General features: G+C 37.8%; 1 protein-coding gene across 1 annotated transcript in view; it reads left to right on the forward strand.

Moving 5' to 3' along the window:
• The first annotated feature begins 12,614 nt into the window (after positions 1 to 12,614).
• Positions 12,615 to 17,861, forward strand: part of TBKBP1 (TBK1 binding protein 1) — a 77,188-nt gene continuing 71,941 nt past the window's right edge. Inside the window, 1 exon segment of the mRNA XM_026669806.2 lies at positions 12,615 to 12,734. The gene's annotated coding sequence lies outside the window, so the exon portion shown is untranslated.

A 17,861-nucleotide genomic window follows, 5' to 3' on the forward strand; every position in this document is an offset into this window, starting at 1 on the left:
TGAGGTTAGATAAAGGGTCAAGAGAATTCAAAGGAAGTTAAATTTAGTTTGTGGCTATGTAGAGATTCTAGGCTGATCGTTCTTTAACTTCCACCCCCAGGTTCTGCCATTCCTGTAAGTAGTTTTGTTGAAGCTGTAGGCTGAATAATTTGTGACATTAAACCATAAATTTTTACTTATTGTGATTGCTGGGTTCACATGACAAACTCCGCCAAAGCAGTTTAGAATGATAACTAAATAATGCGTGCATGTTTGTCACCGAACTGCACTATTAGAGGATCCATGTTCAGTCCACAGGACATCCAAAATCTAATGTGACGAATAAGTCAATAAAATAGTACTCAAATTCTTTAAAAAGCTTCATCAGTCTTCCATTGCGAATTTGTAACCTGATAAAAATTAAAATTGGCTCCCTGTGTACTCATTTTGTGTTAGAATATATATATATATATATTTTAAAAACAAGTTTTATTAATTCTTCAAGACATACAATACATAAATACACAAAAACACAAAACATAAAAGCATAAAAAATCTCTTTTCTGAAAGTTGCTTAGTTCCGGGTTATAACTCTTGGTACAGACACAAATTCAAATTCATATTCCTTTTATATACCATTTCATATCTTATTAACATTTCCAATTTTCTATATAACTTCTCTCTTTTAAATTTTCTCAATTTTATTTTATTTATCTCCTCTCGATTCAGATCATAATATTTATTATTCTTTGTCTGTTCTATTTCCAGCCATCCATTTATTTTTCTTCTTTAAAAAAGAAGAAAAACTTCTGTACACTATATGGAGTATGATGCCTTTATCTCTCTCCCCTATATTTATAATACTTAATATAAAACACATAACTTACATTGGGATTCTGTCTGGTACATTCTAAAATTATACTATGTTATCGAAAATGATACAAATCTATTCATTAGTATTGATATTCATTTATATCTTGAACGTTTAACACATTACTTTTCAATTAAATCACATACTTTTATGGGAGCCCTATTTTCCATAGTTATTCCCCCCCACATCACATATTATAGCTCATTATTTCATTACAATGTTCCTCCTACTTCAAATCTCTCATTTCACAAAAAAATTCGCTAATATACCATAGTCTGATCATTAATATTAACAATCATTTATATCTTAAACATTTTACCCATTTCAATTAAATATCATGCCTTTGTGGGAACAGTTATGCTTTCCAAAAATTACTAACCACCCCCCCCAGATCACAAATCATATTTCATTGCAGTACTCCTTTTTTCTTAACAAAAATTTCACTAGTTTATGTTAAATATTTTATCACATTTTAAATTACATATTATTTCCAATTTTCTATGGTTATTTCTAAATACAAATATAAAAATACAGTCTTATGTACCTTTCTAGAATCCCTTTATCAATAAAGTTTATCCATTATCTCTAAAAAAAACTTTTGCTTCTTAACATCTTGCTCCCCACCATTAGGGCTTCTCATCCCTTCCTTTCTCCCTTGCTTCTTCTCCTTGTCCTCTTTAACCCCTTGTCTCTCCACCTCCCTTTTATTCTGTTTTCCCCCTTTCTGTTGTTTCCTAACATAATGTCCCTTTTTCACCTTATTCTTCTCTTTTTGGGTTGTTATTCCAGATCTTAGAGTCTTCTTTTCCTTTTTCTCTTTCTTTTTCCCTTCTCCAACCAAAGTCATTTGTTCATCAAAGATGGCTTCTTCTTTGTCCCCTTCATCCTGTTGTTCATTCTGCTTCACATAAGTATAAACCGCCATTTCTAAAAATGGAAAAATAGTGCCAAGACCATCTTTCCCTTCTTGTTTTTCTTTTTCATATTTTTGATATACAAGTTTCAATCCATCCACAAGTGATGCCATTGTGTAGAGAAAAAGTTTTTCCAGACAACCACCCAAATGTTTTAATCAGAAATAATTCTCAAAAGTTCCAAAGTCACCAAACAATCCAAACAGGCTGTTTCTTTTAAATACCTTCTTCTTCACTTTCTCTTTCTGGAGTTAAAGTTTAATCACAAAATTCCCTTTCAAATATATTTTTTGGAAGTCTTATTGATGTTTAATAACTCTTTAAAGTTCTAGGCAATCTTCTCCTTATTTTCAAATTTTGCTCCAATTTTTTCCCCTCTCCCTTCCCACTCACAGCCAAAAGGATTTTTTCCCCTCCGCTGTCACTTTAGGAAGGAGAGTGGAACAAAGAAAAAACTTTCCCTTTTAAAAAATTCGCAGCTTGTAACTCTCACTAGAGACAATACATACTTAGCAGCCTTCAAGTTTCCAGGTCACTTTCTCTTGTCCCGGTTAGAAGCAACTTTCACTATTCTTCCGACTTTCTCCCTCCTGCACCTGCTTGTCCGGCTGCAGATTTCATGGCGGCCATTGCTGACCGCCGTTCCTCCGCCTCGGGAAAAGGGGGTTTAGCCGGCTGGGGAGGGGTCTGCGACACCCCCAAACCCCTTTCCGGATCCCCCTGTCTTCAGCTGCCTCTACAGGGCAGCTATATCCCCAGATCCAAACGGATCGGGGGAACCTTGGTGGCGAACGCAGCAGGGATCGCGCGGTGTCGCGAATCCCTGCCGCCGCCAAAAGCTTGCAAACCGGAAGTCTCATTTTGTGTTAGAATATTTTTAACATTAGAATATAATTAACAATTAATAGGACAGTATCCATAAAAATGGACAATTAACACAGAGTGAAGCAGTATTGGGTCCAAAGCCAATCAAGTTGAGATTTTACAAGCTTCTCAAGTTTCTTAGTACTGATTTCAAGTTCAGCCTTCTCTAACCAGGATCCTCTTCATATCTGGATTTCCTAATCAACATGGCCATTGGTGATAATTCTGATAGTCCACACATCTAGATCATATCCAGTTAATAGTAATGACATGATTGTATGCAGGATTTTTAAAAAAACTACAGAAGAAACGGATGGATATGGTCGTCATTCTTCCCCATCTTGTGGCTGTCAGAGAACCTCCAAATCATAACTAGCAAATGCAGAAGTAAAGTGGCCAATTTTCAATGATACTGTTTGTAATCTAAAATGAGTTTTGAAAAAGAATTAGACCTGCCATCAATGTAAACTGGGAAACCATCATTGTGAAGCTAGCTTTTCAATAACCAGATATTGGGATATGTTGGTATCCATTCATAGAATAGTAGCTGATAATTCTGACATACTAGAAAGAGGAAAACAAGTGGCAGAAAAGGAAAGTGGCTCAAAAAGGAAAGGAGACACTAGAATATTGCCAAAAGGTGTCAGGCTGTCCAACATCAATAGGTTATTTAAACCAAAATCCAAAACAAAATTCAGATTTACTCATCTGAATATACTGATGTGGATTATGCTAGTTTCATCACAAAAACATTAAGAACAATCAGTTTCACTCATGAGCTGAAAACAATGACAATTGAATGGGAGGTGAACAACCTTGTGGTCTGCAGTACGAACACCCATTTCTCTCTTCAAACTTCAAATCTCCATCCTTATAATATCACCATATCAAAAAATCCCTTCAAAACACTAAACATGGGGTGGAGATCAAAAAGCAAAACAAAAAAAATCCAGTTCTAGGTCACAGGAACAAGGCATATGAAATTGGATTATGCTAAACTCTACAGGTTATTCTCCCTGCTTAAAGCACTATATGAACTGATCTCAGATTTGGTTAAGGCACTAGCCTATTTTTTAGTTTAATCTTAATATCCTTAACTGAGTTTTAAAATCCAAGAAAAATGGTCCAAAGCTTACCTTGGTACTTGTGGGGGGGGGGGGAATAAACAGTAAAATTAACAGCATATATTTATAACATTTAAAACTAGAATGGCATCCACATATACTTAATATTACATAGCAAGGCAAATTATAAGTATTTAGAGTGTATGGCTTTTGAAGGGGGGATTGCAAAGAGAAACAAAACTAAATTAGTTGAAGTACAAGAGTTAAGGCACTAGTGAGAAACTGGGAGACTGAATTCAGGTCCAGCCTTATCAATGAAAAGCAGTGGGTGACTAAGCCAGTTACACTCCACTTAACCCACTTCACAGGGTGGTTATTGTGGGGAAAATGGAAGATGTGTTGGATATATTTGATGCCTTGAATTATTTGTAAAAATAATTAAAACCAGAAGATGATAGAAAAAAGATAATATTTTAATATATTTTAGTTATTTTTCTTTTGTATTCTTTATTAACAATGATAATTTTGGCATTTATCTCAGATATTCACATTTTTTTCTGGTTAAAATAATTAAATGTACTTGTTTTTTTATGGTTAGTTACTTAACATCATACTGAATACTTATTCAGTATGCAATCTCAATAATTCTTTTGTCCAGTTACTGATACCAGTATTATATTTTTGAATCAACTTTTTTCCTTTTTTCTTTTCCTTTTTTTTCTTTTAAAAATTATCAATAGATCAAAAAGAAGGAGGGGTTAATACTCATAACAGCTGAAAATCTACATGCTTGAGTAGAATGTAATATAAAATATTTCTGCCACATATAGGCTAAAGCAGGATGGATAGGTTAGATCTTTCTCTGCTATCTCAGTTGAACATGGACACATCTATAAACATGTCCATTTCTAATTTGTTGATAAATGGCTGTTCATCTTTCTAACTTCAGTTCTGTTTTTCTTCTGAGTCACTTGTGCATTGTCACATAATAAAATTAGGCTGGCTGGGGAAACATGGAAAGAGATTGAATATGTAAATTTAATTTGCCATTCAGCAATCCATCCATCCTACTTCTAGTCATTCATTTTAGCCCCAGAGCTGATGGCATGTCTCAGTCTGAATGTCAAAATATTCTATAATAAACAAGGAAAGAAAAGATCCTTGTGAAAATAATGCCTGCCCTTTTGTCTTGCTCCTTCTAAGTTCTTATCCCTCCCCATTTCTGTAAAGGCAGTTTAATTCTACAGTATGATTTTTTTTTTAATCTCCACACATCTTTGTTATTTGGCATGAGGGAAAAAAGATTTGTTTAAAAATGCAAATGCCATGTAAAGTAGAGTAGGTCCTGTGATTATTTAAAGAAAAGCAGTCCTATGGAAACCAGCCATTGCCCAAAGAAAGACTGCCCAGGTTTGGTTGAAACAGCTTCTAAAGATTCTTGGACATCATCAGGCTATGCAACCAGCCCAGAGATTACCAGAATTCCAACATCCTTTCCCTCCTACTATGTTGACTTTCACATTTTGAACTTGCATTTCATCTGAGTACAGTACTTTATTACCTAGAGCCAATACAGAAAATCTATAGGTTTAAATTACAGGCTAAATTTGCATATCCATTTACAAATCAATAAATACAAAACAAAGGACATACAATAACTGCATCAAACTAGAAACTTCTGATCTGTAGGCCACTTCCCTTTAACCAATGGTAAAAAGATCCAGATTTTCTGCAAGACTTCGTCATCGGGAGATACCAGATTTCATATAACATTTTGTTTTGCTTGAAAAAGCCCTCCATCTTCAGAACTTCTACCTTTTAACCTTTACTTTATGCATATAATGTGGGAATATAAAGGTGCAGCCTAGAGACCTACTATATGTATAATAAGCATAGAGTGCGATTGGTTTGATTTTGACACAGCATGTTATGTGAACTAAGACAGTTTGGCTTCTAAGTCATGCTTACTGGCTAGCTTTATGGGTGCAGTTAATCATTAATGTTTATCAAAATATTTTTTACATGATGTGGATTCCAAGAATGTGGATTCATTCTTGGATTCCAACTGATATTTTGCAAATTATATTTCTTTTTTTTTTTTTGCAAAGCAGTATTCTAAATTGGTTGTGCCTGTAGCACAGAGTTTGAATTGCTTGCATAAACATGTCTAATAATTTCTTATATACAATCCTTTTGTATAAATCAGTGCTTCCCAAACTTTTTTCTTCATTACCCAAAGCCGCATCAAAAATCCTCTACCCAATGTAAATGAAACACTTCCAAGTCCATTTAAATGTCCATATGGTGATTGGATAATGGGTTGTGTATTGTTACCCAAAGAAAAATCACTTTTATCCAATTTTGGATAATTTACTCAGGTTTGGGAAGCACTGTTATAAGTAATCTCTACTGCATTCTGATACAGAGAATTGATGCTAAGGTGCCGATATCATGCTGTCTTTTGGCTCAAGAGCAAATAAATTGGTCCTCAGAATGTATCTTTACATCATCTGATGTTTCTGTGTTGCAGAGCTCTTAATCTATACCAGCAAAACAGTAGTTATGAATACAAACTACATATTGAGTTGAGCTTAGTCAGTTGAGTAATGAATTCATTGGTTAGTTTGAGAGAAGTTCTCTCCGTTTCATTTTGTTTTCTGGAGTATGAAGATACTAGATCTTTTTTTTACAAGCTTATAAATATTTCTGTTCATAAATCAAATACATTTTAATATACTGTTAGCTATATACCTATGCAACATAGTTTTTATGGCCGTGTGTTATAAACACATATTTTGCAATGATTCTAAGGACAATGAGCAGCTTGTGTAAAATGTTTTGCTGCAATTCTGCAACATTGTTTAGATTTTACTTGCCTCTTTGATCCTATCCTGACCAATATACCCTCTCTGTAAAAAGATTAAAAGATCTGATGTTGTAACTTCTGCCCTAAAGGCACTTTATGGTCAGTAGACTGGCATAAAAAGCAACTTACAGCATAAGCAGGAGAATGCTTTTGGGTAACTGAGACGGGGGCACATACTAAGGGAACTTTAACATTTTGGAGTCTTGAAATCTTAGCTACATTGAAATTGTGGGAGGAAAGAAAGTGCTTTGTGTGTGTATCTGTATGTGTTCATAGATCTAGTTAGTCATGTGTATATGTATGCTCTCTCCTAAACTGTCTGGCGTTGCAAGCAGATTCCAGGACTTTCTTCTGTCATGGATTTATATAAAACTACCACTTTAAAATGTCTACCAAAGGGAATAGACAAATTCAGCTAAACGGGTGGAATGGTTGCTAAAGAAGATAAAGATGTCACCCTGATGAATCTGGCATTTTCCTTGAGCCTTATGTACTGTTGGCCTGCTTCTCTGTCTTTGCTGCAATTCCCGTGGGATTTCCATTGAGGCTGGATCAAATTTCAATGCTATCTTCTGATACAAATAGCTGTACTTGCATAGCCATTCCTGATATTTTTCTGAATTTGCACAACATGCTAAAATAACTTCAGCGCTGTGGTTGACTTGTTTGTGGCTAGCCAGTGCAATTATTTGAAGGTTTAATATGCAATATGAACTCAGACAGTTAGATAAATTCAATTCACTATGGTACAGAGGAGAAAAGGGGGGATTCTGCTTCTACGTGGCATACCACTTCTGAAACTGTATTTATCAAGTCCTATGAAAATTACTTGGTTTTTAGCAAAAAAAAAAATAGATTAACAGTTGTGTATCTTAATGCTGTCTTGCATCTTTTACAATAGATTATAGTTCTGCCAAGCCTATATTTAAGATATACATTACCATTCCATTAAAAATATATAAAGTGTTCCCAAGGGTGACATTATGTCATACTCTATTTCTAAAAGGTCTTAGATGCTTTTCAGTTACTTTGAAAATTAATATTCTGATAATTAACCCCCTGGATATTTGAGGTGTGAATTATTTTTATATTTAACATAAGACTTTAATAATGGCATTCCATTTTCTTTTCTTTTAATCTATGCTGAGAGATAGATTTTTATATGGCCCTGCTATAGGTCCAGGGAACCACACAATTGGGCCAATATCAGAGGTTCTGACAAACTAGGAATAAAGATGGAACTGAAAAACTCCAGTTGCTAAAAGTTTTGAAGAAACAAGATGAAAAACTGTAAGATCTTGGTACCTGTACAAATAATAAGCCTGTGAGAGGGGAATTCATGCTTAATGTCCAGCATATTAGTATTGCTTAAAGATTGGACAGATGGACTGCAGTGACTCTGGGAGTTAGAGAAATTAAATAAAAACTATTTCTTTCCTAGACTGATTTCTTGAAACTGCCCTAAAAACTGTTAAAACACAGTTTATAACTACATAGCAGACCTCCAAGAAATTGTGAGATTATCCCAACCCAGTGGTGGCTAACCTTTTTGGGTTCCTGTGCCAATAATTGCGTGCGCGCTTGTCTGCTTGTCCTCGCATGCCATCACCTAGAAGGCAATATGTGCAGCGCCCCCCATGCCTCCTGCGCATGCGCGTAGAACCTGCGCAACCCATGCTGCACGCTTCTGCGCATGTGCATGCAATCCGCGTGACCCCGCTACTTGCTTCTGCACATGCATGTCTCCTGCATGCCGCCGTGACCCAGCACATGCACGCCAGATACCTCACTATCAGCTTTTGGGCAGGCGGTGCGCACGCATGCGCAGTAGACCTTTTCTGGATGAGTGCTTGCGTGCCAGCAGTTATGGCTCTGCATGCCACTTCCGGCACGTGTACCATAGGTTCACCACTAAGGTCCCAGCCTGACTAAATAAGGACTGAGTTTGTTACCCTAGGTGTTTTTGTTTTACTGTATTGTGGGAAACCAGATGATTTTGAACTATTCAATATATTATATTTGTAAAAATCATGCATGGTTATGTGAATCCAGACTTTTTTTTTCTTTTTTTGTTTTGTTATGCTTTACCGAATAGTCAAAAGTCTTCCCACTGTCACATGTTGTATGTAAATTGGCCACTTTCAGATGGGTGAACTTTTAACTCCTAGAATTGATTGCAACTATCATATTGGCTATGAAATGTTGGGAATTGAAGTCCACCCATCTTAAAAGATTGAGAAATACTGGATAGATAAAGAGTTTGGAAATCTGGTTTATTTGAATAAAGGAAAAATAATATCTAATCGTTTGTCTTGACTTTATTCCTGATTTGTGAGGAAAATATCAAGTTAAGGATCCCAATGTGGCAAAAATATGACATTTTTCAGATTTTGTCTGATTGTTTCTCAGGAGCATCTGTACTTCGGTTTAATTCACTTTCCCAATTTAATCATGTTCAAGGTATAGGAAGAAAGATTATGAGTTGTGCAAAGGGTCACATTTGACACAGGATAGTTCTACAACTATTCATTCTACATTCTAGTTTCAGCAAAATTGTAATGGTGAAACCAGAAAAAAAATGTTATTGTAAATATGTGTCATTTCCACCATCTTTGCAGAGATGTTTGCAAAAAGTCTTGTTTTACACTGTGAAATTACTTACTATAGTAATGAAGTCAAGAATGTGCCTCAATTTTCTCATGTGAATAAAGGAAAAAATAACACATTACACCATTCCTAGATGATATTTTTCCAGAGTTGATGTGAATATTTGATAAACCAATCTTTTTGCTGTTTGAGAAATACAGTAGAATAGAATTCTTTATTGACCAAGTGTGATTGGACACACAAGGAATTGTCTTGATGCAAAGGCTTTCGGTGTACATAAAAGAAAAAATACATTCAAATATAAATTTAAGTGAATCTGGCTTCCCCATTAATTTTGCTTGTCAGAAAGTCATAAAAGGTGATCAGGTTGCCAAGTGTATGAATTTTGATCATGTGACCAACAGGGATGCTGCAACAGTTGTAAGTGTGAAAATGATCATGTCATTTTTTTCAGTGCCATTGGAACTTTTAAACAGTCACTAAATTAATGGTTGTAAGTTGAGGACTACTTATACAGTTTTAATTATTGTTGTCATGTAGATAATTTTGTAGCATAGATGGTTTTGTACATTTCAGAAGCTTAAATAAAGATGCATTTATGGTCTGCAAAATAACCATATGCTTTTGAAGACATATATTATGCCTGATAAAATGATTATGCATTGAGCTGTGAGGATCTTCATGTTACGTTATATCAAATAAAGTGTACAATATTTTTGTGACATAATTTGTAGATATCCTCTATGAATATTTTCTCTAATTCAAAGGTAGTGTCAGTTTTAAACATGATACATGGTAATGAAAATTAAGAATTGTCCCTGTTGCATGTATTTAAATGAGGCAATTGGGCTTTGTGATGTAAGTTATTTTCATTTTTAAAAGCCCTTTCTGATCTTGTCAGGTATAAGTCCCAAGAATTATTTCGCATCTGAAGTCTTATTGTGAATTCAAATCATGTTAATCAACTCATTGCTTCTGCATTTCCACCTCTCCAATAACAATATACACTGCTCAAAAAAATAAAGGGAACACAAAAATAAGACATCCTAGATCTGAATGAATGAAATATTCTTATTAAATATTATTTCATTAATAAGAATGAAATATTCTTATTAAATATTCTTATTAAAAACAATTACATAGTTGAATGTGCTGACAACAAAATCACACAAAAATTATCAATGGAAATCAAATTTAGCAACCCATGGAGGTCTAGATTTGGAGTTACACTCAAAATTAAAGTGGAAAAAAACACTACAGGCTGATCCAACTTTGATGTAATGTCCTGAAAACAAGTCAGAATGAGGCTCAGTAGTGTGTGTTGCCTCCACGTGCCTGTATGACCTCCCTACAACGCCTGGGCATGCTCCTGATGAGGTGGCGGATGGTCTCCTGAGGGATCTCCCACATCTGGACTAAAGCATTCCTCAACTCCTGGACAGTCTGGTGCAATGTGGCATTGGTGGATGGAGCGAGACATGATGTCCCAGATGTGCTCAATTGGATTCAGGTCTGGGGAACAGGCGGGCCAGTCCATAGCATCAATGCCTTTGTCTTGCAGGAACTGCTGACACATTCCAGCCACATGAGGTCTAGCATTGTCTTGCATTAGGAGGAACCCAGGGCCAACCGCACCAGCTTATGGTCTCACAAGGGGTCTAAGGATCTCATCTCGGTACCTAATGGCAGTCAGGCTACCTCTGACGAGCACATGGAGGGCTGTGCGGCCCCCTAAAGAAATGCCACCCCACACCCTTACTGACCCACTGCCAAACCGGTCATGCTGGAAGATGTTGCAGGCGGCAGAACGTTCTCCATGGCATCTCCAGACCCTGTCACGTCTGTCACATGTGCTCAGTGTGAACCTGCTTTCATCTGTGAAGAGCACAGGGCACCAGTGGCAAATTTGCCAATCTTGGTGTTCTCTGGAAAATGCCAAACGTCCTGCACGATATTAGGCTGTAAGCACAACCCCCACCTGTGGACGTCGGGCCCTCATACCACCCTCATGGAGTCTGTTTCTGACCGTTTGAGCAGCCACATGCACATTTGTGGCCCGCCGGAGGTCATTTTGCAGGGCTCTGGCAGTGCTTCTCCTGTCCCTCCTTGCACAAAGGCAGAGGTCCTGATGCTGGGTTGTTGTCCTCCTACGGCCTCCTCCACATCTCCTGATGTACTGGCCTGACTCCTGGTAGCGCCTCCATGCTCTGGACACTACGCTGACAGACACAGCAAACCTTCTTGCCACATAATGTGCCATCCTGGATGAGCTGCACAACCTGAGCCACTTGTGTGGGTTGTAGACTCCGTCTCATGCTACCACTAGAGTGAAAGCACCGCCAGCATTCAAAAGTGACCCAACCATCAGCCAGAAAGCATAGGAACTGAGAAGTGGTCTGTAGTCACCACCTGCAGAACCACTCCTTTATTGGGGATGTCTTGCTAACTGTCTATGCTTTCCACCTGTTGTCTATTCCATTTGCACAACAGCATGTGAAATTGATAGTCAATCAGTGTTGCTACCTAGGTGGACAGTTTGATTTCACAGAAGTGTGATTGACTTGGAGTTACATTATGTTGTTTAAGTGTTCCCTTTATTTTTTTGAGCAGTGTATATCCAACAATATCCAGCTTTGTGAGTAGAAAGTGGAAGTAAATGTATGGACAAGTTTTCAAGTAAAAACACTACTCTGGGTATGCAGGCATCAGAAAGTAGACTGTGATCCACAAAACCCTTGAGATAATTAGTCTAGTAGGTAAATCCTACTAAAGTAATCATTTGCTTGAAAAAAGACTTGAATATCCACGGAAGCTAGATCAGCATGCTTGTGTGTGTGGTTTCTAAGAATTATCTGAAGAAAAGAAAACGTATTTGGATTTTTACCCTGATCAAAACTCTTGAGGCAACCTTTTTGGAAAGATTCTTAATGTTATGTAGTTCATGCTACGATCTGTTATATTTTAAGGGCAGGGGAAGGAAAAGTACTGTTTTTGAAGGTTCTCTTTAAAAAAAAACACCCATAGGTACTTCTTGCTCTGCGACTGTTTCCTGCGTGTGTGTGTGTGCGCGTGTTTCTGTGTACGCGCGCGTGTGTGTATGTTATCAGGAGCAGGAAATAGGAGCTGGAAGAGCGAGCGAGTACAGAGGCTATTCCAGGCTACCGAAGGAAGGCGGAGGCGGAAGGGGACCATTTTAAATCATTTTTTCCCCTGTAGCAATAGCGAAATCGCCCTTTCCCCTTAATTTTTGGCCACGGGGAGGTGTGGCAAAGCTGCCTTAGGCCACAAAAGGTGAAGCCACCACGTGGGATGCATTATGGTGTTGCCAGTCTGACGGCGGCACATTTTGTGGTGTTAGACTTGGAGGAGGGGAAAAGGAGAGGGCCGCTGGAAATCGAGGAGGGATAAGAGCCCGAGGAAACAACAGCAAAAGAGGAAGAAAAGCACCGGAGAAGCTCCCCCCCCTTACCGCGCACCCATCTCCTGCAAGCACCTCCCCAAAACAGCCACTTCCATGGTCTACAGATGCTAAAGATGGATTTTCTTTGTCAAGCAAACTGGGAAGTGATGTAAGTCCAACCCCCATCTCCTAATCAGGATCAGCCGGGCGAACGGGGAGGGGGTTTCGTAACGGAGCAGGGGAATTTTTGAGGGGTCAGAGTGGTGCTGCCTCCCCGAGAATGCGCTCGCTTGGGCTGCTGCCGAGGATGATGCCGTTGCTCTCCCGGGAAAGGAACGGTCCATGATTCTTCCTAGGGGGTTGGGGGGACATCGCCGGGTAGCAAACTGTGCGACCCGTAGCCTCGGCCCAGCGCCTCGAGTCTCCGGGGAAAGGGGGGGGGGTTATGGGGGGATGATGCGCGATTGTTCAGGAGAGAAGCAAGCGCATCCCCATCGTTATTTGTATCATTCCTCCTCCCTAGCCCATCTATATTTCTGAACCCCATTATTCTCGCCCCTGGATTTCTTTCTTTTAGGATCAGCTCCCCTCCCCCTGTCGTTTCTCCCTCCCCAAAAGCTAGAAGGCTAAAGCCCTCATCTAATATTTGTGTTGACTATCCCTTGCTAAATCAGTTCTCACCCCTTCCTCAATTTAATGTTACCCATTCAACTTTGCTTTCCATTTTATATCAGGTTGGTGCTCCTGTCTTCCACCCCCTTTTTCCCCAGAAGGGCCTGTGATGGTCCATTCCCCCCCCCCCATCTTATTGCTGACTAATCTAAATTAATATTGTGTTTTTCCCCTCTCCCCAATTTGTAATTGTACATCTCTTCTCCATTAGACTGGGTTGTTCCCTGTTAATTGCTTTCCTGATCCATAACCTCCCTTTTCCTTTCTATTTACCTTTCTAATCCTAGGACCTGTGTACCTCTCTCCTAATCCAATTTTCTGTATTAAATTATGTCTAAAAAAGCTCAATAATTTGACAGCATCCAGGATTGGAAAGGTTGGAAATAAAGTAGGAGGAGGGTAATCGGTAGGGATGGAGCACCCAACAAAGGGGCCAATGTCATTAAATATATAATTGTTTTTTAATGGAAAACATAACTAAAATATCAGTGAGATGTATAATCTATTTTCTGGCCACTTTCCCCATTATTTGCCATACTGATGGTAGGAATTGTGCCTCTACATTCCCGACTGTATTTACTGCCCTTTCCATCTGCTGTTCCTGTACTTTCCCTGCATGCCATCTGGGCTTTGTGTTTTCTCTCCCCCACTTTTCATTCCTTTTCCTAGTTTGCCTGGCTTTTGTGAGCCTCCCTATATTTTTTAATGCAAACTGTACCCTCATTCTATCTCATACACAATTTTGGTCTGTATCTTGATACTTAATCTTGGATTTGTTCCCTGCCTAGACTTCTAATTAATCAAAGTCAGGATGTGAAACTAAGTAAGAACTCCAGATGAGTTGTGTTGAGTTCCATAATGGAAAAAAAGGCAGAGCAGGAACATATTAAATATGGAGTAAATCGACCTATATTGATCTTCTAGTTTGCAGTTAGGCTGCAATCCCATTGAATTCCAGGGGTGCTCTTCCCCCCGATTCCACATCATGTAGCTAGAGGATGGATTGTTTGTTTGATTCCTCCCATTGCTGTCATAATACTTCCAGCAAGTTCCTTCTGCTTTTCCATTTGTTACATAACTTTTAAACCTATTCCCCATTCTACCTAATCAAATTCTACCTTATTAGGGTTCAGCCTTCAGACACTGATTCTGAAAAGATGCTGAGAATTTGCTGAGAGTTTTTGCTTGTCCTGAGGTATAAATGTGTGGCTTCCTTTCTATTTCATAACCCCAGAGGCATCTAATGCCCCTTATTTCATGGGTGGGAACTTGTTGTAAGGAGGGACCAAGATGATGATGGGTGTTTGTTTTGAGTTCTTGCTCCTCTTTTTCTCTGAGCTTGATGTTGACTTTACTATGAGGCAATGGTAAAATAGTTGCCTCTGGAGGCCAACTTTAGATTTTGTGAATAGCAGAAGGTAAACAGCAAAGCTAATCTCTAGAGCAGGGGTCTCCAACCTTGGCAACTTTAAGACTTGTGGACTTCAACTCCCAGAGTTCCTCAGCCAGCAAAGGAACTCTGGGAGTTGAAGTCCACAAGTCTTAAAGTTGCCAAGGTTGGAGACCCCTGCTCTAGGATACAATCTGGTGGGACAGTCCCCTTACAAGTTATGTTGATATGAATGGGGCACCTATTTAAGGGCATCTTGTGGTTCTGTTTTCAGTGTTGATTACTTCACACAATACTATGAGACATTCTTGCAATTTTGAATGCCCAAATAGGCACCATAGTTAGAGAAGTGATAAAACTGCATCCATGTACCTGACATTATGGAGCATTATGGAAATTACTTGGGTATGCCTTTCTCCAGTATGCCATCAATGGGATGAGTTTATGCAGGGTAGTTTTTTCTCTCACATTCTCCCTTTGTTTTGTTCTAGTTTTTTCCTTTCAGTAATTCTTGGCCTTCTGTAGCTATCTATGGTCACTAAATCTCTTTATTGTAGGTTTTTTAAATAGTAATCTTGTTAAATATTATAATTAAAAAGATAAAAACTAATACAAGAAAAAAAATAAGAACAGTAAACAAGAAAAAAACATATAAACAAATGACTTTCCCTTTATCACAACAAATATAAACAATTTTAGTAATTTATCAACTTTTAAAATACAGCAAATAATCTCTTCTTCCCATATCTCTTCTGTTAGCTATAAAAATGTCCTTCAAACCTTGTTATTCAGTCCTAGTCAGCAAACCTCAATTAAAGGAGATAAGAGAGATAACATCTATTTTAACCTTGATCAAATAAAACAACTTTATATTCCTTCCTTTTACTTTTAGCAATCTTTAATCCCTTCAAACAATGTCCCAAAACTTTATTTCTTTTCATTTTTTCTTTGATCCTTCTCACAAAATCCTTTAAGAGTTTAACAAGTCCCTTTTGTAAATCCAGTGTAGAAAATTATCTTTTGGTTTGTTATTTACATATTCCTTTTAATTATTAAAACATCCAGTTTCATTTGTACATACAATTTAGCATCTTTTTCTACATCATTGTTGTCGCCTATCATATTTAAATCCAGTTTTAGATCTGTCTCAGTCTTGTTCAGAAAAAGTTGTTCCTCTTCCATATTATTTTTTAAACACAGTATATCTATAAAGGCAGACACTGTTAAAATTAATTCCTGCGTCAATTATTCCCAGATATTCTTATTTCCCTCTAGTATCCAATTTTCAGAGTTCAAACCTATCATTTTTTTAAACAATTAAAAACAACTGCTTTCCCATGGGAAGGATCTTTTTAATTAAATTCAGAGTCTTATTTCAAATCCATCTAGACCCTTAATCTGTTTGTAATTTTCAAAAAACTGTTCTCACAATTTTTTTTCCTGTTTATTCCAAAAAAGAGTGAATGTTTTTTTAAAAAGTAAACTTTTATTTATTTATTTATTGTTGAAGAAAATGTATACAGTGCTGTAAAATCTGTCATTTCCAAAGTTCCTAATAGCTGAAAAATAGTTAATAAACTATTTCCAAAAGTTGCTAGAAAACAGAAGTATATTAACCCTGGGCCAACCATGATTTGAGTGAAGATGGCGTTCTCCGCTCCCAGAACTCTAAACCTGCCAGATACCAGTGTTTTGTTACCTCCTTGTGGGGAACAACTCTCTGGAGCACTTGTGGGAGATCTCAAGTCTTCTCTTTTTCTCCGAGAGGAATCCTAATGAGTTGATCTATTCACAAATTCTTGATTCCACTGGAATTGTTGGCTCCAGTCTCTTCAATGGAGCTGTTTTCAGTTCAACATTTCTTCTCCAGAGGTGATCTTTACTGTACACCTTGACTTCTGGAGCAGAGTTTTCCCTCTAATTTCATTTTTTGTGTACTTCTCCAATATTTAATATTTCTACCTTTATTTTGATATCTTCTGATTTTGGTGTAGGAGATTAGGAGGAAGAAAAAGCAGAGTCATGGTTCTAAGATAGTGAAGTTTAAAGAGGACTGACAGAAGTTCATGAAAGTAGCCAACTATGACTCAGGCTTTTATGTCGCATCCTCTCATCTCCAATGTCAAAGGGTAATCTCAAATGTTAACCTTTTGATTGTGTCACTTATGTGCTGGATATGGAGAAAAGGGTCATTTACAGCTTTCTTTTTGCAGTTGGGAAATGGGTCATTTCAGAACATCTGCTGTGTGGATTTAGTGGGGAGACCTGACCAGTCTAGACTTTCCAATCTATATGGTTTGGATTGTCAAATGTGCATTTCTTATATGCCTATTTCCCACATTTAATATATAAATGGAAGGAATGGTCTTTGAACACAATCTTTGGAAGTGTTCCTGGATTTTATCTGGATTTTTCCATCACTTCATGTGGATTTTTATATTGGCTACAAATCTTGGCTTTCCTTTCCTTTTATTCACTTATGCAAAATTTCTTGTACTTAGAATATCAAAAATAAACTTGAATGTACCATGTAGTAAATTATTTGAAGTATACAAAGAAGACAGGTGGTTAATTACTGGACGTTTATAGTACTTTGAGAAGATTTGTTATAAAGTGCTTCTTTATAAGAAAATCCCCTCTCTTAGTCAACAGTGCCCTCTGTATATATGATGTATACATTATACTATAGATGTTTTCGTAGATTTTCACGGGTACAGGTATGTAGGTCTAGGTGTGTTCGCGTCTTTTCCCTTGTAAGATTAAGAGTATCTTGGTGACGTTTCGGCGAGGTCCCACTCGCCATCCTCAGGCTGGTGCTTTCGACTTCGTGCCAGTGCAAGCAGTGTGTGATCGGAGCTGCCGTCTCTCTATAAATACTGGGGGAGGGGGGGTGGTTTGCTGGTCTGGTTGGCTGTGCTATTGCCTCTTGATTGGTTGATGGAGTTGATGTTGGTGTAATGGGTTGTGTGATGGCCTTGTGAGTTTTGTTGTGGAGATATCCTGGATCTTGTGCTTTAAGCTCCTGGGTCATTTGTCACCACACAACCCATTACCCAAGCCGTTACAACACAGGAGGCTAATGGAAAAGAGATCAAAACACAACGACCCAGGAGCTTAAAGCACAAGATCCAGGATATCTCCACAACAAAACTCACAAGGCCATCACACAACCCATTACACCAACATCAACTTCATCAACCAATCAAGAGGCAGCAGCACAGCCAACCAGACCAG

This window comes from Notechis scutatus, chromosome Z (assembly GCF_049901735.1).
Source record: "Notechis scutatus isolate UNSWTSFEM ecotype Mainland chromosome Z, rNotScu1.2, whole genome shotgun sequence".
NCBI classification, from domain to species: Eukaryota; Metazoa; Chordata; class Lepidosauria; order Squamata; family Elapidae; genus Notechis; species Notechis scutatus.